The sequence below is a fragment of the Tursiops truncatus genome, chromosome 1 (assembly GCF_011762595.2).
Source record: "Tursiops truncatus isolate mTurTru1 chromosome 1, mTurTru1.mat.Y, whole genome shotgun sequence".
Classification (NCBI taxonomy): Eukaryota; Metazoa; Chordata; class Mammalia; order Artiodactyla; family Delphinidae; genus Tursiops; species Tursiops truncatus.
In genome coordinates, this window is record NC_047034.1 from 140,231,450 (window position 1) to 140,232,074 (window position 625).

The 625-nt window shown below is 39.2% G+C and overlaps 1 pseudogene; it reads right to left on the bottom strand.

Annotated features, from left to right (window-relative positions):
* Nucleotides 1-302: 302 nt before the first annotated feature.
* On the bottom strand, nucleotides 303-625 carry LOC117311564 (HIG1 domain family member 1A, mitochondrial pseudogene; annotated as a pseudogene).

Consider the following 625-nt stretch of genomic DNA (forward strand, 5'->3'; position numbering starts at 1 on the left):
ATCAAAAGCATATGATATTCTGCAGCAACTGGGAGCATTTTCAGGTTTGACATGTTGTCCTCTTTACAACTAATTTTATCAGAAGAGTTTAAGAAGGTGGACACTGTACCACTATCAAGTGCATTTAAAAGTGACATGTTTTTGTGCTAATCTGACTCCCCTGAATGACCTAGCTATTGAACTAGTCACTAGGCAAATCAAGCCTGCAAGAAAGGAAGCCAATATTCATATTATCATGTTATTGTCCGACCCATAGAATTTATTTTCAACATAAACATATAACCCCAATATGAGATGTCTAACTAAAGCAAGCACCACCAAGACCAAGACAGCATCTCCTCTTCTAAGGTTTAGGTTCTGCCCAGAATTCTTGATACATGGAATAGCCCATACCAAGAGTCATTGCTCCCACAACAAAGCCTTGGGCTGCCATGCGCATGTGGATCAAGTGAACAGACATTTTAGTATTGCCCCTGCTCTTCAATTTATATAATCCATATGCAAAGATTGCTGCAAAACCTGCCATTCCAATGGGGACAAATGGTGCCTCTTTAGCTTTTAGGATAAGTTTAGATCCCTGATCTTCATCATATGAAGAAAGAGAAACATCTGTGTCACTTGACAT